Genomic DNA, 26,401 nt, shown 5'->3' with positions numbered 1-26,401 from the left:
TAGCTGCACATTGATCTGGTAATGGTACTCCCTGTATATAGCTGCACATTGATCTGGTAATGGTACTCCCTGTTTATAGCTCCATAGTGATCTGGTACTGGTACTCCCTGTTTATAGCTCCATAGTGATCTGGTAATGGTACTCCCTGTTTATAGCTCCACATTGATCTGGTGCTGGTACTCCCTGTATATAGCTGCACATTGATCTGGTAATGGTACTCCCTGTTTATAGCTCCATAGTGATCTGGTAATGGTACTCCCTGTATATAGCTGCACATTGATCTGGTAATGGTACTCCCTGTTTATAGCTCCATAGTGATCTGGTAATGGTACTCCCTGTATATAGCTGCACATTGATCTGGTACTGGTACTCCCTGTTTATAGCTCCACATTGATCTAGTACTGGTACTCCCTGTATATAGCTCCATAGTGATCTGGTAATGGTACTCCCTGTATATAGCTCCATAGTGATCTGGTACTGGTACTCCCTGTATATAGCTCCATAGTGATCTGGTAATGGTACTCCCTGTATATAGCTGCACATTGATCTGGTACTGGTACTCCCTGTTTATAGCTCCACATTGATCTGGTACTGGTACTTCCTGTATATAGCTCCATAGTGATCTGGTAATGGTACTCCCTGTATATAGCTGCACATTGATCTGGTAATGGTACTCCCTGTATATAGCTGCACATTGATCTGGTAATGGTACTCCCTATATATAACTGCACATGGATCTGGTAATGGTACTCCCTGTATATAGCTCCATAGTGATCTGGTAATGGTACTCCCTTCCCTGTATATAGCTCCATAGTGATCTGGTACTTGTACTCCCTGTATATAGCTCCACATTGATCTGGTACTGGTACTCCCTGTATATAGCTGCACATTGATCTGGTACTGGTACTCCCTGTATATAGCTGCACATTGATCTGGTACTGGTACTCCCTGTATATAGCTCCATAGTGATCTGGCACTGGTACTCCCTGAATATAGCTGCACATGGATCTGGTACTGGTACTCCCTGTATATAGCTCCACATTGATCTGGTACTGGTACTCCCTGTATATAGCTGCACATTGATCTGGTAATGGTACTGGTACTCCCTGTATATAGCTCCACATTGATCTGGTACTGGTACTCCCTGTATATAGCTCCATAGTGATCTGGTAATGGTACTCCCTGTATATAGCTGCACATTGATCTGGTAATGGTACTCCCTGTATATAGCTCCATAGTGATCTGGTAATGGTACTCCCTGTATATAGCTGCACATTGATCTGGTACTGGTACTCCCTGTATATAGTTGCACATTGATCTGGTACTGGTACTCCCTGTATATAGCTGCACATTGATCTGGTACTGGTACTCCCTGTATATAGCTGCACATTGATCTGGTACTGGTACTGGTACTCCCTGTATATAGCTCCACATTGATCTGGTACTGGTACTCCCTGTATATAGCTCCATAGTGATCTGGTAATGGTACTCCCTGTATATAGCTGCACATTGATCTGGTAATGGTACTCCCTGTATATAGCTCCATAGTGATCTGGTAATGGTACTCCCTGTATATAGCTGCACATTGATCTGGTACTGTACTCCCTGTATATAGCTCCATAGTGATCTGGTAATGGTACTCCCTGTATATAGCTCCATAGTGATCTGGTAATGGTACTCCCTGTATATAGCTGCACATTGATCTGGTACTGGTACTCCCTGTATATAGCTGCACATTGATCTGGTAATGGTACTCCCTGTATATAGCTCCATAGTGATCTGGTACTGGTACTCCCTGTATATAGCTCCACATTGATCTGGTAATGGTACTCCCTGTATATAGCTCCATAGTGATCTGGTAATGGTACTCCCTGTATATAGCTGCACATTGATCTGGTAATGGTACTCCCTGTATATAGCTCCATAGTGATCTGGTACTGGTACTCCCTGCATATAGCTCCATAGTGATCTGGTACTGGTACTCCCTGTATATAGCTCCATAGTGATCTGGTAATGTTACTCCCTGTATATAGCTCCATTCTTGTGTATTTTATTTTATTGCTCTTGTGTTACTATTTCCTTTGTATTTTTAAACTGCATTGTTGGTAAAGAATGAATCCCGAAACCATGTGTTTGATGTATTTCAAATCAAATCAAATCAAATTTTATTCGTCACATACACATGGTTAGCAGATGTTAACACGAGTGTAGCGAAATGCTTGTGCTTCTAGTTCCGACAATGCAGTGATAACCAACAAGTAATCTAACTAACAATTCCAAAACTACTGTCTTATACACAGTGTAAGGGGATAAAGAATACGTACATAAGGATATATGAATGAGTGATGGTACAGGGCAGCATACAGTAGATGGTATCGAGTACAGTATATACATATGAGATGAGTATGTAGACAAAGTAAACAAAGTGGCATAGTTAAAGTGGCTAGTGATACATGTATTACATAAGGATGCAGTCGATGATATAGAGTACAGTATATACGTATGCATATGAGATGAATAATGTAGGGTAAGTAACATTATATAAGGTAGCATTGTTTAAAGTGGCTAGTGATATATTTACATAATTTCCCATCAATTCCCATTATTAAAGTGGCTGGAGTTGGGCCGGTGTCAATGACAGTGTGTTGGCAGCAGCCACTCAATGTTAGTGGTGGCTGTTTAACAGTCTGATGGCCTTGAGATAGAAGCTGTTTTTCAGTCTCTCGGTCCCAGCTTTGATGCACCTGTACTGACCTCGCCTTCTGGATGATAGCGGGGTGAACAAGCAGTGGCTCGGGTGGTTGATGTCCTTGATGATCTTTATGGCCTTCCTGTAACATCGGGTGGTGTAGGTGTCCTGGAGGGCAGGTAGTTTGCCCCCGGTGATGCGTTGTGCAGACCTCACTACCCTCTGGAGAGCCTTACGGTTGAGGGCGGAGCAGTTGCCGTACCAGGCGGTGATACAGCCCGCCAGGATGCTCTCAATTGTGCATCTGTAGAAGTTTGTGAGTGCTTTTGGTGACAAGCCGAATTTCTTCAGCCTCCTGAGGTTGAAGAGGCGCTGCTGCGCCTTCTTCACGACGCTGTCAGTGTGAGTGGACCAATTCAGTTTGTCTGTGATGTGTATGCCGAGGAACTTAAAACTTGCTACCCTCTCCACTACTGTTCCATCGATGTGGATAGGGGGGTGTTCCCTCTGCTGTTTCCTGAAGTCCACAATCATCTCTTTATTTTTGTTGACATTGAGTGTGAGGTTATTTGCCTGACACCACACTCCGAGGGCCCTCACCTCCTCCCTGTAGGCGGTCTCCTCGTTGTTGGTAATCAAGCCTACCACTGTTGTGTCGTCCTAAAACTTGATGATTGAGTTAGAGGCGTGCGTGGCCACGCAGTCGTGGGTGAACAGGGAGTACAGGAGAGGGCTCAGAACGCACCCTTGTGGGGCCCCGTGTAAAGAGGATCAGCGGGGAGGAGATGTTGTTGCCTACCCTCACCACCTGGGGGCGGCCCGTCAGGAAGTCCAGTACCCAGTTGCACAGGGCGGGGTCGAGACCCAGGGTCTCGAGCTTGATGACGAGCTTGGAGGGTACTATGGTGTTGAATGCCGAGCTGTAGTCGATGAACAGCATTCTCACATAGGTATTCCTCTTGTCCAGGTGGGTTAGGGCAGTGTGCAGTGTGGTTGAGATTGCGTCGTCTGTGGACCTATTTGGGCGGTAAGCAAATTGGAGTGGGTCTAGGGTGTCAGGTAGCGTGGAGGTGATATGGTCCTTGACTAGTCTCTCAAAGCACTTCATGATGACGGAAGTGAGTGCTACGGGGCGGTAGTCGTTTAGCTCAGTTACCTTAGCTTTCTTGGGAACAGGAACAATGGTGGCCCTCTTGAAGCATGTGAGAACAGCAGACTGGTATAGGGATTGATTGAATATGTCCGTAAACACACCGGCCAGCTGGTCTGCGCATGCTCTGAGGGCGCGGCTGGGGATGCCGTCTGGGCCTGCAGCCTTGCGAGGGTTAACACGTTTAAATGTCTTACTCACCTCGGCTGCAGTGAAGGAGAGACTGCATGTTTTCTTTGCAGGCCACGTCAGTGGCAATGTATTGTCCTCAAAGCGGGCAAAAAAGTTATTTAGTCTGCCTGGGAGCAAGACATCCTGGTCCATGACTGGGCTGGGTTTCTTCTTGTAGTCCGTGATTGACTGTAGACCCTGCCACATGCCTCTTGTGTCTGAGCCGTTGAATTGAGATTCTACTTTGTCTCTGTACTGACGCTTAGCTTGTTTAAAAGTCTTGCGGAGGGAATAGCTGCATTGTTTATATTCGGTCATGTTACCAGACACCTTGCCCTGATTAAAAGCAGTGGTTCGCGCTTTCAGTTTCACGCGAATGCTGCCATCAATCCACGGTTTCTGGTTAGGGAATGTTTTTAGCGTTGCTATGGGAACGACATATTCAACGCACGTTCTAATGAACTCGCACACCGAATCAGCGTATTCGTCAATATTTTTATCTGACGCAATACGAAACATGTCCCAGTCCACGTGATGGAAGCAGTCTTGGAGTGTGGAGTCAGCTTGGTCGGACCAGCGTTGGACAGACCTCAGCGTGGGAGCCTCTTGTTTAAGTTTCTGTCTGTAGGCAGGGATCAACAAAATGGAGTCGTGGTCAGCTTTTCCGAAAGGGGGGCGGGGCAGTACCGTATATGCGTCGCGGAAGTTAGAGTAACAATGATCCAAGGTTTTACCACCCCTGGTTGCGCAATCGATATGCTGATAAAATTTAGGGAGTCTTGTTTTCAGATTAGCTTTGTTAAAATCCCCAGCTACAATGAATGCAGCCTCCGGATAAATGGTTTCCAGTTTGCAAAGCGTTAAATAAAGTTCGTTCAGAGCCATCGATGTGTCTGCTTGGGTGGGGATATATACGGCTGTGATTATAATCGAAGAGAATTCTCTTGGTAGATAATGCGGTCTACATTTGATTGTGAGGAATTCTAAATCAGGTGAAGGATTTGAGTTCCTGTATGTTTCTTTCATCACACCATGTCTCGTTAGTCATGAGGCATACGCCCCCGCCACTCTTCTTACCAGAAAGATGTTTGTTTCTGTCGGCGCGATGCGTGGAGAAACCCGTTGGCTGCACCGCCCCAGATAGCGTCTTCCCAGTGAGCCATGTTTCCGTGAAGCAGAGGACGTTACAGTCTCTGATGTCCCTCTGGAATGCTACCCTTGCTCGGATTTCATCAACCTTGTTGTCAAGAGACTGGACATTGGCAAGAAGAATGCTCGGTAGTGGTGCGCGATGTGCCCGTGTCCTGAGTCTGACCAGAAGACCGCTACGTTTCCCTCTTTTACGAAGTCGTTTTTTTGGGGGGTCGCTGCATGCGATCCATTCCGTTGACCTGTTTGTAAGGCAGAGCACAGGATCCGCGTCGCGGAAAACATATTCTTGGTCGTACTGATGGTGAGTTGACGCTGATCTTATATTCAGTAGTTCTTCTCGACTGTATGTAATGAAACCTAAGATGACCTGGGGTACTAATGTAAGAAATAACACGTAAAAAAAAACAAAAAACTGCATAGTTTCCTAGGAACGCGAAGCGAGGCGGCCATCTCTGTCGGCGCCGGAAGTATTTGATATCACTCCACTGATTCCACTCCTGGCATTACCACGAACCCGTCCTCCCAAGTTAAGGTGCCACCAACCTACTGTGACACACACACATTCTTTATATCTCATAAGAGGATTGTTTTCCCTTTGTGAGGTAGGGATCAACAAGGTTGATCTAGAGACCTGTGAAAGACATTGGGCTCATTTAGACATAGCTCGGTGTGTGTGTGTGTGTGTGTGTGTGTGTGTGTGTGTGTGTGTGTGTGTGTGTGTGTGTGTGTGTGTGTGTGTGTGTGTGTGTGTGTGTGTGTGTGTGTGTGTGTGTGTCTGTCTCTCTGTGTGTGTGTGTGTCTGTCTCTCTATGTGTGTGTCTCTTTGTGTGTCTCTCTCTGTGTGTGTCTCTTTGTGTGTCTCTATATGTGTGTGTAATAGTGTCTCTCCATTTTTCTTTTTGCCAGTGTGTGTTATAACCCTGTTCTCTCCCTCTCTCTCTCTCTCTCTCCATCCTCTCCTCCTCTTCTCCCTCTACTTCTTTTCCCTGTCTCTTCTGTATAAAAAGGCTGAGCCCCGGTGAGGTAGAACCTGGTATAAAGACTATGTAGAGAAAAGCAGGCCAAGAGCTTCACTGGGAGAATAGTAAACGCTGTAACAACTCCTCACATCCTAATATAGAACCTCTATTCCCTACAGGGGAGAAGAGAGAGAGAGATGAGGGAAGAGGGAGGGAGGGAGAGAGAGAGAGAGAGAGATGAGAGAGAGAGAGAGAGAGAGAGAGAGAGAGAGAGAGAGAGAGAGAGAGAGAGAGAGAGAGAGGAGAGAGAGAGAGAGAGAGAGAGAGAGAGAGAGAGAGAGAGAGAGAGAGAGAGAGAGAGAGAGAGAGAGAGAGAGAGAGAGAGAGAGAGAGAGAGAGAGAGAGAGAGAGAGAGAGAGAGAGAGAGAGAAACTAGCCAGGGGACATATTTGATGTTAATTGGACACATTCTGTGTTCCTTTAAGAAACACACAGATGCTACAGTTCACCTTTCTGGAATAGTCATCACATTCCACAGCAACACAGTATTATTACTATTATTATCAAGTACACATTATGCAGTTTGCTTCAGGGGGCAGAGGGTTTAGGTTGAGAGAGCAAGGTGTGTGTGAGTGTGTGTGTGTGCCTGCTTGCGTGCACATGTGTGTCTGATTGGGTCGTCGGAGCAACAGAGGGAGCATGCAGGCAGCCAACGAGTCTCCTGGAGAGGAAACTGAGAAGCAGGAAGGGAGCGATTGACCCTCCACCCCTCACACACACAAACACACACACACAAACACACACTCTCCAGCCCAGAGGTGGATGGGTTCCAGATGTGCATTGGGCCAGGGGGACTGGTGTTATTCTATCCTGGAGACCCAGTGACTATAGATTGAATAGGACCTACAGTCTCCCCTATAATGGCTCTAGTTGCAGAGAAAATGACTCACTCAGCTATAGACAGAAGAGTGTGTACACTGTGGTCTATTATTGTTCAGGGTCTCTGGCGAATGGTCTGCTGATTAGGAGTGTTGACGCTATGGTTGCAAAGTAAGGGTATATTACTGTTAACTTTCTAAGTTTACCAGTAAACTACCAACATTTTGGTAACTTTCAAGGATTTTGCAAAACATTCATCACATGACATTAGTGGCCTTTTAGGGTACTTCAGATTATGACAGGTGTGTAATTATTAAGGGTTGAGGTTGGAGGCTTGAAGTGCTGCGCATCTTGTTATGACGTGCATTATCTGAATTAGGTCCACAGAATTTGACCTTGGAAGAGTGTATTCTATGGAGGAACTTTGAATGTCCCCAGTAGCTAGCTAACAAGTTTGTGTTTGCAGAGCGGCACCAGAATTACAAACACATCTTACCTTTTTTGAAGTTAATAAATCCAACTTGAAATGTGATAACTTGGCCTATAGTATCCTTAACTAGCGCTGACAAAGTGAATCCATTCTTCTTTGGTTTATTACCTATCTCTCTCCCTGTCTTCTGAATCGTGCTTACAATATTAGGACAGTAGCTTATGATTTGGAAGAGGTTACAGTAGCCTATGATTTGGAGGGGGAGGGGCTACAGCAGCCTATGATTTGGAGGGGGAGGGGCTACAGTAGCCTATGATTTGGAGGGGGGGAGGGGCTACAGTAGCCTACGCTTTTGAGGTGGGAGGGGCTATAGTAGCCTATGATTTGAAGGGGGATGGGCTACAGTAGCCTATGATTTGTAGGGGGAGGGGCTATAGTAGTCTATGATTTGGAGGGGGAGGGGCTACAGTAGCCTATGATTTGGAGGGGGAGGGGCTACAGTAGCCTATGCTTTGGAGGGGGAGGGGCTACAGTAGCCTATGCTTTGGAGAGGGGAGGGGCTATAGTAGTCTATGATTTGGAGGGGGAGGGGCTACAGTAGCCTACGCTTTGGAGGTGAGAGGGGCTATAGTAGCCTATGATTTGGAGGGGGAGGGGCTACAGTAGCCTATGCTTTGGAGGGGGGAGGGGCTACAGTAGCCTATGCTTTGGAGGTGAGAGGGGCTATAGTAGCCTATGATTTGGAGGGGGAGGGGCTACAGTAGCCTACGCTTTGGAGGTGAGAGGGGCTATAGTAGCCTATGATTTGGAGGGGGAGGGGCTACAGTAGCCTATGCTTTGGAGGGGGGAGGGGCTACAGTAGCCTATGATTTGGAGGGGGGAGGGGCTACAGTAGCCTATGCTTTGGAGGGGGGAGGGGCTACAGTAGCCTATGCTTTGGAGGGGGAGGGGCTACAGTAGCCTATGCTTTGGAGGGGGGAGGGGCTACAGTAGCCTATGATTTGGAGGGGGAGGGGCTACAGTAGCCTATGCTTTGGAGGGGAGGGGCTACAGTAGCCTATGCTTTGGAGAGGGGAGGGGCTATAGTAGTCTATGATTTGGAGGGGGAGGGGCTACAGTAGCCTACGCTTTGGAGGTGAGAGGGGCTATAGTAGCCTATGATTTGGAGGGGAGGGGCTACAGTAGCCTATGCTTTGGAGGGGAGGGGCTACAGTAGCCTATGCTTTGGAGGTGAGAGGGGCTATAGTAGCCTATGATTTGGAGGAGGGGCTACAGTAGCCTACGCTTTGGAGGTGAGAGGGGCTATAGTAGCCTATGATTTGGAGGGGGAGGGGCTACAGTAGCCTATGCTTTGGAGGGGGGAGGGGCTACAGTAGCCTATGATTTGGAGGGGGGAGGGGCTACAGTAGCCTATGCTTTGGAGGGGGGAGGGGCTACAGTAGCCTATGATTTGGAGGGGGAGGGGCTACAGTAGCCTATGCTTTGGAGGGGGGAGGGGCTACAGTAGCCTATGATTTGGAGGGGGAGGGGCTACAGTAGCCTATGCTTTGGAGGGGGGAGGGGCTACAGTAGCCTACGCTTTGGAGGACAAGAAGAAAGGAACAACTGTGTTCTGTCTAATCCAACTGGCACACTCAAGGTTCCAGACCTTTTGTAAAAAAAGGAGGCAAATTTTATTTGCAAAACCCTTAACTTCCTTCAGGGTGGTGAATGGTTGCTGAGGTGTGTAGGGGGGCCATATTGTCCCTTGCACACTTTACTCAAGCAGTGTCAGATTTGTCCATATCTGGAGTTTAGAATGAATGGATGGCTGCACACACACCTGTATTATGTTCAGCCAATATGATGTGTGTGTCTTTGAATGAGTTACTTTAGCTCAGTGTTGCCAGGTGCTGACAGAGAGAGAGAGAGAGAGAGAGAGAGAGAGAGAGAGAGAGAGAGAGAGAGAGAGAGAGAGAGAGTGTGTGTGTGCAGGATGTATCAGATAACCATTTCCACCAACATGTGAAAAGGATTTGTCATACAGCAGGGTTAGCTGTGACGTAGTAGAGACACTGTTCTTCACCCCGTCAGTTCAGTTGAAGAAGGGAAAGATAAAGTCCCTCTGCTAGACACATTGGCAGGTAGTCTACTTCAACACGTACATATTACAGAGAAAGAATGTCTCTCTCTCTTTTCCTCTCTTTCCTTCATCCTTTCATCCCTCTTCATTGGAGGTGGGGCTAGTGACAGACTCAGTAGCTGAGAAAGGCGCAGGGCTCTACTTTCTTCCTCCGCCTGAGAGAATGAATTATTGAGAGTGATGAACTGAAAATAACATGGAGTAGGAGAGGAGGAGAGGAGGGGGGGATGGAGACTCACCCTTCACTCTCCCTCTCTCTCTCAGCCACGGGACCAGGCAATGAGGGCACGTTTGCTCAGTGTGTATCTATGTGTGTGTGCCAGCATTGTAAAATATTCAACAATGGATTGACCAATTTGCCTTCAGATTCAAACCTTTGTCCATTTTCTTCAAAAGTCAAATTTTGAAGTTGCTCCAAAAGTCAAATAGAACGTTTTTCACTCCCTGGGTTGCGTGGTTAAATTTAGGCATCAATTCCGGTTAAGAGTTAAGGTTTGGGATAGGGTTAAAACATGCGACCATCGGAGTGGAAGGTCACGGTTTAAAGGTCAATCCCATTTCTGCAGTGGCTGTACAGCATTTACTGTGTTGCGGCTTCCGCAGTAGTCAGAGCATTCATACTTCTTGAGCTTCAGGAAGCTGTCACACTCATCCAATGAATTGTTCTGCATCGCACCACTCAGAGTGATTCAGTCTGCACCGCACCACTCAGAGTGATTCAGTCTGCACCGCACCACTCAGAGTGATCCAGTCTGCACCGCACCACTCAGAGTGATTCAGTCTGCACCGCACCACTCAGAGTGATTCAGTCTGCACCGCACCACTCAGAGTGATCCAGTCTGCACCGCACCACTCAGAGTGATTCAGTCTGCACCGCACCACTCAGAGTGATTCAGTCTGCACCGCACCACTCAGAGTGATCCAGTCTGCACCGCACCACTCAGAGTGATTCAGTCTGCACCGCACCACTCAGAGTGATTCAGTCTGCACCGCACCACTCAGAGTGATCCAGTCTGCACCGCACCACTCAGAGTGATTCAGTCTGCACCGCACCACTCAGAGTGATCCAGTCTGCACCGCACCACTCAGAGTGATTCAGTCTGCACCGCACCACTCAGAGTGATTCAGTCTGCACCGCACCACTCAGAGTGATTCAGTCTGCACCGCACCACTCAGAGTGATTCAGTCTGCACCGCACCACTCAGAGTGATTCAGTCTGCACCGCACCACTCAGAGTGATTCAGTCTGCACCGCACCACTCAGAGTGATTCAGTCTGCACCGCACCACTCAGAGTGATTCAGTCTGCACCGCACCACTCAGAGTGATTCAGTCTGCACCGCACCACTCAGAGTGATTCAGTCTGCACCGCACCACTCAGAGTGATTCAGTCTGCACCGCACCACTCAGAGTGGTTCAGTCTGCACCGCACCACTCAGAGTGATCCAGTCTGCACCGCACCACTCAGAGTGATTCAGTCTGCACCGCACCACTCAGAGTGATTCAGTCTGCACCGCACCACTCAGAGTGATCCAGTCTGCACCGCACCACTCAGAGTGATTCAGTCTGCACCGCACCACTCAGAGTGATCCAGTCTGCATCGCACCACTCAGAGTGATTCAGTCTGCACCGCACCACTCAGAGTGATTCAGTCTGCATCGCACCACTCAGAGTGATTCAGTCTGCACCGCACCACTCAGAGTGATTCAGTCTGCACCGCACCACTCAGAGTGATCCAGTCTGCACCGCACCACTCAGAGTGATCCAGTCTGCACCGCACCACTCAGAGTGATCCAGTCTGCACCGCACCACTCAGAGTGATTCAGTCTGCACCGCACCACTCAGAGTGATCCAGTCTGCACCGCACCACTCAGAGTGATTCAGTCTGCATCGCACCACTCAGAGTGATCCAGTCTGCACCGCACCACTCAGAGTGATTCAGTCTGCACCGCACCACTCAGAGTGATCCAGTCTGCACCGCACCACTCAGAGTGATTCAGTCTGCACCGCACCACTCAGAGTGATCCAGTCTGCACCGCACCACTCAGAGTGATTCAGTCTGCACCGCACCACTCAGAGTGATTCAGTCTGCACCGCACCACTCAGAGTGATCCAGTCTGCATCGCACCACTCAGAGTGATTCAGTCTGCACCGCACCACTCAGAGTGATTCAGTCTGCACCGCACCACTCAGAGTGATCCAGTCTGCATCGCACCACTCAGAGTGATTCAGTCTGCACCGCACCACTCAGAGTGATTCAGTCTGCACCGCACCACTCAGAGTGATCCAGTCTGCACCGCACCACTCAGAGTGATTCAGTCTGCACCGCACCACTCAGAGTGATTCAGTCTGCACCGCACCACTCAGAGTGATTCAGTCTGCATCGCACCACTCAGAGTGATTCAGTCTGCACCGCACCACTCAGAGTGATCCAGTCTGCATCGCACCACTCAGAGTGATTCAGTCTGCACCGCACCACTCAGAGTGATTCAGTCTGCATCGCACCACTCAGAGTGATTCAGTCTGCACCGCACCACTCAGAGTGATTCAGTCTGCACCGCACCACTCAGAGTGATTCAGTCTGCATCGCACCACTCAGAGTGATTCAGTCTGCACCGCACCACTCAGAGTGATCCAGTCTGCACCGCACCACTCAGAGTGATCCAGTCTGCACCGCACCACTCAGAGTGATTCAGTCTGCACCGCACCACTCACAGTGATTCACAGTGATTCAGGACTAATCTGTAAAGCCATCCAGCTCATTACAAGCAAATGGTTAAACGAAAAGACAAGACCTTTAACTCTTCTGTGATGTTAGAGTCCATTTGTCGGTGCTTGACATAGGAGCTCAGCTAAGATAGCATAAAGTTAAAAAACGTTTTCCCACCTGCAACTTCATTCCGAATCTCCCCATTGCCCCCCAGCAAAATGTGCCTATATTCAGGATATTGGTTATAAGTGTATTTCACACTATGTTGAGGTAAACATCTGAGTATAATACTTGTATGGATGGATGTCAACCCCAACACATGTTCATGTCATCTTCATCAATCAACTGCGTCACAGTGAAACGTTTTTGACTACCACCACCGATTTCTGTATGCTAGCTATGCTACCAGCTTATACGACTGAGAGTTAGCATTTAGCAGTCACTTTTTGTAAACCTGAAAAGGGACAACTTCTAAATGTTATGCAACGAAAACAGCCAAATATCTCCAAATCAGATTTTAGTTACCACTTTGTGGGCCAGTTACAATACGTTAATCATGATTAATTAATCACTGATTTGACAATATCCACTTTGTTAGTTCAGATTTGTTGAATGTCTGCCTATCCAGTGTCCTTCAATCCCCACGGTCTGCATTCCATTTACCTCTTTATTGCATCTATCCCCATTGCCTCCCCGATCCCTTTCCAGGAGTTCAAAGTCATTTTAGTGTTTTTGAGGTACACGAGGTATCATAATAATGTTTTTTATTTGTGAACTTGTTCTGATAGCCTTTCGTCAAAGTTCTCCATGTTTGTGGTCAAGGAAGTTGTCAAGGAAGTGAGTTTGTGTTTATACAGGATGCACCGCCCCCACCTGCTGTCAACTAAGCATGTCAATGTGGAGCTATATGTGGAGCCCTTTGTGAGGCGCACGGCATCACCCTACAGAGCTTGATTTGGCCTGCACAAGCCTCCGGAGGCACCACACTTGCGTCACACCCTCCGTACAGAGCCTCCAGACTGCATTTCCTGATCAAGCATACATTGGCTTTTACGCCCATCCACCATTCACAATGCCCCAGCAAAACCCAAGCCTACTTGATAGTCGCTCACCGTTGCGGGTTTTGAAGGTATCTCCCGACGTCCTTAGGACATGGCTCCTGAGTGGCGCAGCGGTCTAAGGCACTGCATCTCAGTGCTAGAGGTGTCACTACAGACCCTGGTTTGATTCCAGGCTGCATCACAACTGGTCGTGATTTGAAGTCTTATAGGGCGATGCATAATTGGCCCAGCATCGTCTGGGTTTGGTTGGTGTAGGCTGTCCTTGTAAATAAGAATTTGATCTAAACCGACTTGCCTAAGATGGACTTTATTCTCTCTGTCTCTTTCTAACTCACACACATACATACACACAAACAGTGTAAAAAAAAAAATCTGTTTTTAGACTGGCAGATAATAGTCTCTGTAGGAATGTGTGAAATTAGTCTGTAATCAGCTAAGGTTACCCCTCGGGAAGTGTGTGTGTGTGTGTGTGTGTGTGTGTGTTTGAGTGAGTGTGTGTTTGTTTGTCTTAAATTGTACTGAAACAGAGACTCCCAGATTGTCTCCCTCTCCTCTCCAATTATTTTTCTGTTTTATTTTTCTTCCCTCTCTATTTCTCTCTCTCATGTCCAAGGAGTGTGTGTGTGTGTATATATATATATATATATATGTGTGTGTGCCGCTGTCAGTGTGAAATTGAATCAATATTTGTGCAGGAGTTCTGGCGAAGGTCAGGGTCAATGTATGACAGACAGCCCAATGAGACACACACACACACATACACACACATACACACACATACACACATGTGGATGTCAGACTGGAATAACAATCACGTAGATTCACCCTGAAGGCTCAGTGTGGTGTGTGTGTGTGTGTGTCTGGTGCTAAGCTTCATCGGCCCCCTTGACCACCCTTAGTAATTGAACACCATCCAGGGGACTGAGAGAACATCCGAGCAGGGCTTGCAGTGTGCTCATGTGTTTCATGTACTTCTGATCTGACAGACTGTGTCACTCTGCATGTGTTACTACACTGTGTGTAGTATGGAATCCTAGAACTAGGTCTACATGTCTGCATATACAAATCATGTCAGAATGTGTGGGGAACTGTGTGTAACAGCATGGCACCAGTTTGACCTCGGAGGTCAGGGGTGAGGGATCAGAGGTCAGGCTAGTTTTGTCCGCCTGTCTCCTTAGCTCTAACTAAAGATTGTAACAATCTATTTGAGGGATCATTGTATATTTTTAGAGGTCCCTCTGGATGACATTTTTCCTTGCACAATGTTGCCCCTTCCTTTTCTCTCTGTCTTCTGTCTCAAATTCTTCTTTGTATTTCTGTCTCTCTCTCTCACAACCACACAGACACACACTTGTTCTGTTCCGCTGCGTTGAGCCTGAGGCGGGATAGAGGGTGGAGGGTAGAGGGGCCGAGGGGCTAAGGGAGGAGGGGTGAGGGGCTAAGGGTGGAGGGTAGAGGGGCCGAGGGGCTAAGGGAGGAGGGGTGAGGGGCTAAGGGTGGAGGGTAGAGGGGCCGAGGGGCTAAGGGAGGAGGGGTGAGGGGCTAAGGGTAGAGGGGCCGAGGGGCTAAGGGGTGAGGGGCTAAGGGTGGAGGGTAGAGGGGCCGAGGGGCTAAGGGTGGAGGGTAGAGGGGCCGAGGGGCTAAGGGAGGAGGGGTGAGGGGCCGAGGGGCTAAGGGTGGAGGGGTGAGGGGCCGAGGGGCTAAGGGTGGAGGGTAGAGGGGCCGAGTGGCTAAGGGTGGAGGGTAGAGGGGCCGAGGGGCTAAGGGAGGAGGGGTGAGGGGCTAAGGGTGGAGGGTAGAGGGGCCGAGGGGCTAAGGGTGGAGGGTAGAGGGGCCGAGGGGCTAAGGGTGGAGGGGTGAGGGGCTAAGGGTGGAGGGTAGAGGGGCCGAGGGGCTAAGGGAGGAGGGGTGAGGGGCCGAGGGGCTAAGGGAGGAGGGGTGAGGGGCTAAGGGTGGAGGGGTGAGGGGCCGAGGGGCTAAGGGTGGAGGGTAGAGGGGCCGAGTGGCTAAGGGTGGAGGGTAGAGGGGCCGAGGGGCTAAGGGAGGAGGGGTGAGGGGCTAAGGGTGGAGGGTAGAGGGGCTAAGGGTGGAGGGTAGAGGGGCCGAGGGGCTAAGGGTGGAGGGGTGAGGGGCTAAGGGTGGAGGGTAGAGGGGCCGAGGGGCTAAGGGAGGAGGGGTGAGGGGCTAAGGGTGGAGGGTAGAGGGGCCGAGGGGCTAAGGGTGGAGGGTAGAGGGGCCGAGGGGTTAAGGCAGGAGGGGTGAGGGGCTAAGGGTGGAGGGTAGAGGGGCCGAGGGGCTAAGGGAGGAGGGGTGAGTGTATTTGGGAGGATTAGATATGGTGGGTTGGTTATTAGCATCCTAAAGCTCAGATTAAGGACTAGAGATTAGGATGGAGAGAGAGAGACTCGGGCTGGAGAAACTCACCATACTGACGACTCTATTCCAACCAGAGAGAATGATGAAATATACTTACATCTCAACCACACCTTATACCACACAGACACAGAACAGTAGTGGTAGTAGTGGTAGTGTAACGTATTGTGATATGTCACCATGGTAGTCAGTGTATTTATGTGTCTGTACTGTGTAATAAACTGACCCATCTGTTCTCAGACAGTTGTTTATCCAACAACCTGAGTGCATGTTAAGCCACGGAAGACTTGTTTCTTTCACTCACTCACTCACTCATTCAGTCACTCACACACACACACACACACACACACACACACACACACACACACACACACACACACACACACACACACACACACACACACACACACACACACACTTTTAGACCTGTCAAATGCAATCTCGTCAGATTTCTCCTCTGATGCTTGATGTATACATTTTTAAATGGGTAAGCCTGAAGAAGTGCCAGTATAGCCCACACGTGGGTTTAACACACACACACGTGATGTCCATACGCACACATACACACACTGCTCTATGATCCGAGTAATCTGAGGGAGCAGCGTGGTACTCGAGGGGGGCTGAGAAGTGGCTCCATCTTGAAAGCATGTTGCCATGGTGATCATGGTGCTCAACTGCCTGGGCCAGAGAGATTTTTCAGCAATTTCCCTTTCTGGAGTGCCACACACACACACACAATGAAAAAACACACATTCACATTGAAGAGAAACATTATAGAAAATGAAGGGAAGGAGAAAAGTAAGACTGAGAGAAAATACCTGAAGCTAGTCGAGGCCATTTATTGGCAGACTGTTTAAAGGCGGTTATACGTGTGAATGAGATTAACATTTTAATGATACACTACGAGTTAGATGCCTGTGTGTCTGTTTACTGATGACTGTCTGTGTTGTTTTGAGAGAGAGAGAGTGAGAGAGAGAAGCCTCTCTGAATGAAACCTGTCTTTGGTTCAGTGTGGTGTGATGAATGCCCGATCAGTAAATGACCAACTTTCAACACGGTTCATAAGCACGCATTGCTCGACTGATGTCAAAACCCTGGCTGGCTGGTATGTGGTTAGCCCAGATAGACCTTTACACTGGACTTCATCGGCTTACTCATAGTGAAGATTTTCTCTCGTTCTCTCACACACACACACACACACACACACACACACACACACACACACACACACACACACACACACACACACACACACACACACACACACACACACACACACACACACACACACACACACACACACACACACACACACACACACACAAACACGTAGGGTGTGTCTTCAGTAGTTGTAGTATAAACACAGTCTGCAGACACTGTATGCATATTTAATAAGACAAGCCTCTGACAGAGACTGGATATGAGACAAGCCTCTTACAGAGACTGGATCTGAGACAAGCCTTTTAAAGAAACTGGATATGAGACAAGCTTCTAACAGAGACTGGATGTGAGACAAGCCTCTTACAGAGACTGGATCTGAGACAAGCCTTTTAAAGAAACTGGATATGAGACAAGCTTCTAACAGAGACTGGATCGAGACAAGCCTCTTACAGAGACTGGATCTGACAAGCCTTTTAAAGAAACTGGATCTGAGACAAGCGTCTAACAGAGACAGGATCTAAGACAAGCCTTTTACACAGACTGGATCAGACACACACACACATCTGATCTGAGAAGACACCCCTCTTTAGCATCATACTGTACACACTATTCACACACACACACACACACACACACACACACACACACACACACACACACACACACACACACACACACACACACACACACACACACACACACACACACACACACACATACTCTGTGTTCATTTACTACCTGAGGAATTGTGTCTATGTGTGAGTCTGTGCATGCATCAACCCTATACACTCTTGCTCACACACACATCAATAGAAATTCACCCACTTTTCTACTTTTACCATAAGGAGCTAAACCGATAGGCTCACATTTCTAGTCCCAAACAGAACATTAGTAGTTCTCTAGTGTCTCTATAAGCTTGCTACATCTAGCCACTGGGATTTTTGCCCATTCTTCATGACAAAACTGCTCCAGCTCCTTCAAGTTGGATGTGTTCCGCTGGTGTACAGAAATCTTTAAGTCATACCACAGATTCTCAATTGCATTGAGGTCTGGGCTTTGACAAGAACATTCCAAGACATTTAAATGTTTCCCCTTAAAACACTTGAGTGTTGCTTTAGCACTATGCTTAGTGTTATTGTCCCGCTGGAAGGTGAACCTCCATCCCAGTCTCAAATCTCTGGAAGACTGAAACAGGTTTCCCTCAAGAATTTCCCTGTATTTAGCGGCATCCATCATTCCTAAAAATCTGACCAGTTTCCCAGTCCCTGCTGATGATGTTCTCGGGCTGATGAGAGGTGTTGGGTTTGTGCCAGACGTAACGTTTTCCTTGTTGGCCAAAAATCTCAATGTTAGTCTCACCTGACCAGAGTACCTTCTTCCATATGTTTGGGGAGGCTCCCACATGCATTTTGGTGAACACCAAATGTGTTTGCTTCTTTTATTTCTTTCATCAATGGCTTTTTTATGTCCACTCTTTACGTAAAGCCTCTGTGGAGCTTTGCAGCTCCTTCAGGGTTATTTTTGGTATCCTTGTTGCCTCTCTGATTAATGCCCTCCTTGCCTGGTCCGTGAGTTTTGGTGAGTGGCCCTCTCTTGGCAGGTTTGTTGTGGTGGATGGATTTAATGGATTTAATGGTGCTCTGTGGGACGTTCAAAGTTTCAGACATTTTTTTAAACCCAACCCTGATCTGTACTTCTCCACAACTCTGTCCCTGACCTGTTTGGAGAGCTCCTTGGTCTTCATAGTGCCGCTTGCTTGATGGTGCCCCTTGCTTAGTGGTGTTGCAGACTCTGGGTCCTTTCAGAACAGGTGTATATATACTGAGATCATGTGACATTTAGATTGCACACAGGTGGACTTTATTTAACTAATTATGTGACTTCTGAAGGTAATTGGTTGCACCAGATCTTATTTAGGGGCTTCATAAATACGTTTTACTGTTGTTTTTTACAGTTTTTAAGTAATTTGATTCATTTCACCTCACCATTACATTAAATAAAAATACAAATAAATTTAAATTAAAGGTTGTAATGTAACAAAGTAGGAAAAATGCTAAGGGGGGTGAATACTTTTGCAAGGCACTGTATGTGTGTGTGTGCCAGAGAGAGAACTCTCTAGGGTCCTTTTCTCTCCTTCCTCTGTCTTCCCTGTTAGATCTTGGCTCATATAACTAGGTGTGTGTGTGTGTGTGTGTGTGTGTGTGTGTGTGTGTGTGTGTGTGTGTGTGTGTGTGTGTGTGTGTGTGTGTGTGTGTGTGTGTGTGTGTGTGTGTGTGTGTGTGTGTGTGTGTGTGTGTGTGTGTGTGTGTGTGTGTGTGTCCTGTCAGCTGTTGGCTAGGCTGTGGACCGGCATGGAAAGGGGGCTTTTCTCCTGGGACATTTTTCTTCCGGAGTGTTCTGGTTCTGGAACAGGGACACAAAGGACCTCAAAGCTGCTGCAGACAGACAGATAGATAGACAGACAGAGACAGACAGGGGGCCTCGTGCCAGGCCTGGCGTCCTTACAGTTGCCTGATCAAAACCGCCTTGCCGTACCACTGAGGCTGTGTAGACTAAAACCACTCTACTCTGCACTGACGTGTGTGTGAGTTTGTGTGTGTGTGGGCTTTTTATTTGCCAGAGAAGATTGGGCCACGGTCCCTTCTGTGCTCCCGTTTCTCTGACGGAAAAAGACACACACTTGTACACACAGGCAGTGCTAAGGTCCATATGGGACTGTGTTAGTGGACTTAGCTCCCCTATGATTCATTATTTTCCTAAATATGGCCAAAATACAGCTGGATATGCCAGAGAGACTACATGAATAAGCATTAGTGATTTAATTAGAGCGAGTAGAAGAGATTAAATTAATGAACATTAGTGATTTAATAAGAGAGAGTAGAAGGGGCATGTAAACTATGAGTGGTCTCTTTAGGCCTTTTCTCAACATTTTAGTTCTGGCACAGGTCCGTTCTCCTCTCATAGCTCTATTTTTCTCCCCTCTCTCACTTCTTCAGTTTTCTTCCCTGCTCTCGCTCTCTTTTTCTCTCTCCTGTTAATTTTGTTTCTGCTAGGTAATGTATTTTTAGGTGAGGTTAGTTAAGTTGCAGTCTCTTGGTTTGTGTGTTTGAGTGAATTAATGGATACTACTTTTGATGTGAATGTGCCCTCTTTTTGTTTGCATTGAGAGGCATTGGTAGCTCAGTTCCTACTATTCCCTGAGCTGCAGCTCACTCAGTGATTGTCTGTGTGTGTGTGTGTGTGTGTGTGTGTGTGTGTGTGTGTGTGTGTGTGTGTGTGTGTGTGTGTGTGTGTGTGTATGTGTATGTGTATGTGTGTGTGTGTGTGTGTGTGTGCGTATGTGTATGTGTGTGTGTGTGTGTGTGTGTGTGTGCGTGCGTGTGTGTGTGTGTGTGTGTGTGTGTGTGTGTGTGTGTGTGTGTGTGTGTGCGTGCGTGCGTGTGTGTGTGTGTGTGAGGTAATTTACGGCAGTGCCGAGGCGAACGACTCGTTGCTTGATTAAATCCATGACCTTCAGCACAAACACACGCAATCAACACACACTCAACACACACACACGCTCGTCACACGCAATCAGAACCCAAAGGAATCCATCACGGCATTGATCCATCTGCAGACACACACAAAGCATCTATGGAATTGAGTTTCCAACACCCTCAATCTCCAGACTGTGGATAGGACATGTTCTCTTCAGAGGAGAATAATCACCCCATAATAATCACCCCATTCGGAAAGTATTCAGACCCCTTGACTTTTTCCATGTTTTGTTACATTACAGCCTTATTCAAAAATGGATTAAATCGTTTTTTGCCCTCATCAATCTACATACAATACCACGTAATGACAAAGCAAAAACAGGTTTTTAGACATTTTTGCAATACATAAGTATTCAGACCCTTTACTACACCTTTGACAGCGATTTCAGCCTCGAGTCTTCTTGGGTATAATGCTACGAGCTTGGCACCTGTTTTTGGGGAGTTTCTCCCGTTCGTCGCTGCACAGACATTTTCAGGTCTCTCCAGAGATGTTCGATTGAGTTCAAGTACATGCTCTGGCTGCTGGGCCACTCAAGGACATTCAGAGACGTATCCCGAAGCCACTCCTGCATTGTCTTGGCTATGTGCTTAGAGTCATTATCCTGTTGGGAGGTGAGCTTTCGCCTCAGTCTGAAGTCCTGAGTTCTCTGGAGAAGGTTTTCATCAAGGATCTCTGTACTTTGCTCAGTTTTCTTTCCCTCAATCCTGACTAGTCTCCCAGTCCCTGCCGCTGAAAAACATCCCTACAACATGATGTTGCCACAATTATGCTTCACTGTAGGGGTGGTGCCAGGTTGCCTCCAGATGTGACACTTAGCATTCAGGCCAAAGAGTTCCATCTTGGTTTCATCAGACCAGAGAATCTTGTTTCTCATGGTCTGAGAGTCCTTTAGGTGCCTTTTGGCAAATTCCAAACTGGATATCATGTGCCTTTTCCTTAGGAGTGGCTTCATTCTGGCGACTCTACCATAAAGACCTGATTGACGGAGTGCTGCAGAGATGTTTGTCCTTCCGGAAGGTTCTCTCATCTCCACAGGGGAACTCTGGAGCTCTGGCAGAGTAACCATCGGGTACTTAGTCACCTCCCTGAGCAAGGACCTTCTCCCCCGATTTCTAAGTTTGGCCAGGCGACCAGCTCTAGGAAGAGTGTTGGGGGTTCCAAACTTCTTCCATTTAAAAATGATGGAGGCCACTGTGTTCTTGGGGACCTTCAATGCTGCAGACATTTTTTGGTACCCTTCCGCAGATCTGTGCCTTGACATAATCCTGTCTTGGAGCTCTACAGATAATTATTTCAACCTCATGGCTTGGTTTTTGCTCTGACATGGACTGTCAACTGTGGGACCTTATAAAAACAGATGTGTACCTTTCCAAATCATGTCCAATCAATTGCATTTACCACAGGCGGACACCAAACAAGTTCTAGAAATATCTCATTGATGATCAACGGAAACAGAATACACCTGAGCACAATTTCATGTCTCAAAGCAAAGGGTCTGAATACTTATGTAAATACGTTTTTATTTTTAATGCATTTGCAAACATTTCTAAACGCCTGTTTTCGCATAGTCATTATGGGGTATTGTGTGTATATTGATGAGAAAAACCTTTATTTAATCCATTGTAGAATAAGGCTGTAATGTAACAAAATGTGGACAAAGTCAAGGGGTCTGAATACTTTCTGATGCACTGTATGTACCATTTAGCAGACACTTTTATCCAAAGTGTTACAGCACCTTCATTAGTGTTACAGCACCTTCAGTAGTGGTACAGCACCTTCAGCAGTGGTATAGCACCTTCAGCAGTGGTATAGAATCTTCAGCAGTGTTTCAGCACCTTCAGTAGTGGTACAGCACATTCAGTAGTGTTATAGCACCTTCAGTAGTGTTACAGCACCTTCAGTACTGTTACAGCACCTTCAGTAGTGGTACAGCACCTTCAGTAGTGTTACAGCACCTTCAGTAGTGGTACATCACCTTCAGTAGTGGTACAGCACCTTCAGTAGTGGTATAACACTGTCAGTAGTGTTACATCACCTTCAGTAGTGTTACAGCACCTTCAGTAGTGGTACACCACCTTCAGTAGTTGTATAGCACCTCCAGTAGTGGTACACCACCTTCAGTAGTGGTACACCACCTTCAGTAGTGTTACAGCAAATTCAGTAGTTTTTCATCACCGTCAGTAGTGTTACAGCACCTTCAGTAGTGGTACAGCACATTCAGTAGTGGTACAGCGCCATCAGTAGTGTTACATCACCTTCAGTAGTGTTACAGCACTTTCAGTAGTGTTACAGCACCTTCAGTAGTGTTACAGCACCTTCAGTAGTGGTACAGCACCTTCAGTAGTGGTACACCACCTTCAGTAGTTGTATAGCACCTTCAGTAGTGGTACACCACCTTCAGTAGTGGTACACCACCTTCAGTAGTGTTACAGCACCTTCAGTAGTGTTACATCACCGTCAGTAGTGGTATAGCACCTTCAGCAGTGGTACACCACCTTCATTAGTGGTACAGCACCGTCAGTAGTGTTACAACACCGTCAGTAGTGTAACAGCGCATTCAGTAGTGGTGCAGCACCTTCAGTAGTGGTACAACACCGTCAGTAGTGTTACATCACCTTCAGTAGTGGTACATCACCGTCAGTAGTGTTACATCACCTTCAGTAGTGGTACAGCACATTCAGTAGTGGTACAGCACCTTCAGTAGTATTACAGCACCTTCCGTAGTGTTACAGCACCTTCAGTAGTGTTACAGCACCTTCAGTAGTGGTACACCACCTTCAGTAGTGGTACACCAACTTCAGTAGTTGTATAGCACCTTCAGTAGTGGTACACCACCTTCAGTAGTGGTACAACACCGTCAGTAGTGTTACATCACCTTCAGTAGTGTTACAGCACCTTCAGTAGTGGTACAGCACCTTCAGTAGTGGTACAGCACCTTCAGTAGTGTTACAGCACCTTCAGTAGTGGTACAGCACCTTCAGTAGTAGTACAGCACCTTCATTATTGGTACAGCACATTCAGCAGTGGTACAGCACCTTCAGTAGTGTTATATCACCGTCAGTAGTGTTACACACCTTCAGTGGAGTTAGAGCACTTTCAGTAGTGTTACAGCACCTTCAGTAGTGGTACAGCACCTTCAGCAGTGGTATAGCACCTTCAGCAGTGGTATAGCATTTCAGCACCTTCAGTAGTGGTACAGCACATTCAGTAGTGTTATAGCACCTTCAGTAGTGTTACGGCACCTTCAGTACTGTTACAGCACCTTCAGTAGTGGTACAGCACCTTCAGTAGTGGTACAGCACCTTCAGTAGTGGTACAGCACCTTCAGTAGTGGTATAGCACCTTCAGTAGTGGTACAGCACATTCAGTAGTGTTATAGCACCTTCAGTAGTGGTACAGCACCTTCAGTAGTGGTACAGGCACCTTCAGTAGTGTTACACCACCTTCAGTAGTGTTACAGCACCTTCAGTAGTGTTACATCACCTTCAGTAGTGGTACAGCACCTTCAGTAGTGTTGCAGCACCTTCAGTAGTGGTACAGCACCTTCAGTAGTGGTATAACACTGTCAGTAGTGTTACATCACCTTCAGTAGTGTTACAGCACCTTCAGTAGTGTTACAGCACCTTCAGTAGTGGTACACCACCTTCAGTAGTTGTATAGCACCTTCAGTAGTGGTACACCACCTTCAGTAGTGGTACACCACCTTCAGTAGTGTTACAGCAAATTCAGTAGTTTTTCATCACCGTCAGTAGTGTTACAGCACCTTCAGTAGTGGTACAGCACATTCAGTAGTGGTACAACACCGTCAGTAGTGTTACACCACCTTCAGTAGTGGTACAGCACATTCAGTAGTGGTGCAGCACCTTCATGATTGGTACAGCACATTCAGTAGTGGTACAGCACATTCAGTAGTGGTACAGCACATTCAGTAGTGTTACAACACCGTCAGTAGTGTTACATCACCTTCAGTAGTGGTACACCACCTTCAGTAGTGTTACAGCACCTTCCGTAGTGTTACAGCACCTTCAGTAGTGGTACAGCACCTTCAGTAGTGGTACAGCGCCATCAGTAGTGTTACATCACCTTCAGTAGTGTTACAGCACCTTCAGTAGTGTTACAGCACCTTCAGTAGTGGTACAGCACCTTCAGTAGTGGTACACCACCTTCAGTAGTTGTATAGCACCTTCAGTAGTGGTACACCACCTTCAGTAGTGGTACACCACCTTCAGTAGTGTTACAGCACCTTCAGTAGTGTTACATCACCGTCAGTAGTGGTATAGCACCTTCAGCAGTGGTACACCACCTTCATTAGTGGTACAGCACCGTCAGTAGTGTTACAACACCGTCAGTAGTGTAACAGCACATTCAGTAGTGGTACAGCACCTTCAGTAGTGGTACAACACCGTCAGTAGTGTTACATCACCTTCAGTAGTGGTACATCACCGTCAGTAGTGTTACATCACCTTCAGTAGTGGTACAGCACATTCAGTAGTGGTACAGCACCTTCAGTAGTGTTACAGCACCTTCCGTAGTGTTACAGCACCTTCAGTAGTGTTACAGCACCTTCAGTAGTGGTACACCACCTTCAGTAGTGGTACAACACCGTCAGTAGTGTTACAACACTGTCAGTAGTCATACAGCACCTTCAGTAGTGGTACACCACCTTCAGTAGTGTTTCAGCACCTTCAGTAGTGTTAGAGCACCTTCAGTAGTGGTACAGCCCCTTCAGTAGTGGTACACCACCTTCAGTAGTGGTACAGCACCTTCATTATTGGTACAGCACCTTCAGTAGTGTTACAGCACCTTCAGTAGTGTTATATCACCGTCAGTAGTGTTACATCACCTTCAGTGGTGTTAGAGCACTTTCAGTAGTGTTACATCACCTTCAGTAGTGGTACACCACCTTCAGTAGTTGTATAGCACCTTCAGTAGTGGTACACCACCTTCAGTAGTGGTACACCACCTTCAGTAGTGTTACAGCAAATTCAGTGGTGTTATATCACCGTCAGTAGTGTTACAGCACCTTCAGTTGTGGTACAGCACCTTCAGTAGTGTTACAGCACCTTCAGTAGTGGTACAGAACCTTCATTATTGGTACAGCACCTTCAGTAGTGTTACAGCACCTTCAGTAGTGTTATATCACCGTCAGTAGTGTTACATCACCTTCAGTGGTGTTAGAGCACTTTCAGTAGTGTTACATCACCTTCAGTAGTGGTACACCACCTTCAGTAGTTGTATAGCACCTTCAGTAGTGGTACACCACCTTCAGTAGTGGTACACCACCTTCAGTAGTGTTACAGCAAATTCAGTAGTGTTACATCACCGTCAGTAGTGTTACAGCACCTTCAGTAGTGGTACAGCACCTTCAGTAGTGTTACAGCACCTTCAGTAGTGGTACAACACCGTCAGTAGTGTTACATCACCTTCAGTAGTGTTACAGCACCTTCAGTAGTGGTACACCACCTTCATTAGTGGTACAGCACCGTCAGTAGTGTTACAACACCGTCAGTAGTGTTACAACACCGTCAGTAGTGTTACAGCACCTTCAGTAGTGTTACAGCACCTTCAGTATTGTTACAGCACCTTCAGTAGTGTTTTAGAACCTTCGGTAGTGTTAGAGCAGCTTCAGTAGTGGTACACCACCTTCAGTAGTGGTACACCACCTTCAGTATTGTTACATTGCCTTCAGTAGTGTTACAGCACCTTCAGTAGTGGTACACCACCTTCAGTATTGTTACATTACCTTCAGTAGTGTTACAGCACCTTCAGTAGTGTTACAGCACCTTCAGTAGTGGTACAGCACCTTCATCAGTGTTACAGCACATTCATTAGTGTTACAGCACCTTCAGTAGTGTTTCATTTGTAACCCTTTTTTACACACTTCAGGTTGTAGACCCCATATAAAAATAGAAATATAGAATGATATAGTTTTCTAGTTCCCTCCCCTGTCTTACCTTGTAGACCATGTGTAGCGGCAGATTTCTAAGCCTGTGTTTTCTTGTTTACCTC

General features: G+C 47.1%; 1 protein-coding gene across 7 annotated transcripts in view; it reads left to right on the top strand.

The window, feature by feature from the left end:
- LOC118372431 (ephrin type-A receptor 3-like) overlaps nt 1-26,401 on the top strand; it is a 230,768-nt gene that overhangs the window by 87,461 nt on the left and 116,906 nt on the right. The window lies entirely within an intron of this gene.

Source organism: Oncorhynchus keta, chromosome 23, assembly GCF_023373465.1.
Source record: "Oncorhynchus keta strain PuntledgeMale-10-30-2019 chromosome 23, Oket_V2, whole genome shotgun sequence".
NCBI classification, from domain to species: domain Eukaryota; kingdom Metazoa; phylum Chordata; class Actinopteri; order Salmoniformes; family Salmonidae; genus Oncorhynchus; species Oncorhynchus keta.
Note: the sequence above shows the minus strand (reverse complement) of the source record. Positions and strands in the feature narration are given on the sequence as shown.